Source organism: Wasmannia auropunctata, unplaced genomic scaffold, assembly GCF_000956235.1.
Source record: "Wasmannia auropunctata unplaced genomic scaffold, wasmannia.A_1.0 LD279659.1, whole genome shotgun sequence".
NCBI lineage: Eukaryota > Metazoa > Arthropoda > Insecta > Hymenoptera > Formicidae > Wasmannia > Wasmannia auropunctata.
Window position 1 is genome coordinate 1 of NW_012083231.1, and position 457 is coordinate 457.

At 39.4% G+C, this 457-nt stretch overlaps 1 pseudogene; it reads left to right on the forward strand.

Moving 5' to 3' along the window:
- Positions 1-6: 6 nt before the first annotated feature.
- Positions 7-452, forward strand: LOC105461724 (annotated as a pseudogene).
- Positions 453-457: the final 5 nt, after the last annotated feature.

Consider the following 457-nt stretch of genomic DNA (forward strand, 5'->3'; position numbering starts at 1 on the left):
TAGAACATGGAACAAGTATCGATCCTACCGATTCGCCTCGCTGACACGAAAAAGGAGAAGCATGTCAATTTACTGTACGTGGAGAAAGATGGTGTGGGACATTTCACATGGATCAAGAATTTGTCCCGCCTCGTTAGCTCGCAACTGAGCAAAAAGAAGAATAAGAAATACATTTGCGATAGGTATGTATAATAAAAATTTTAAAAATGTTTTGAAATAAAAATAAACAATTCAACAATGTAAATAAATTGATTTTTCAGATGTCTGCACTATTTTAGTTCGAGCGAAAAGTTGGAGGTCCACACTATAGACTGTGGAGAAATGAGCGAATGCGCGATCAGGTTACCGAGCGAAGACGACAAGTGGCTAAGTTTTAACAACTACAGCAGGAAGGAACGTGTCCCGTTTGTCGTATATGCCGACCTGGAATGTATCCTGACAAAAATGGAGAGAGATC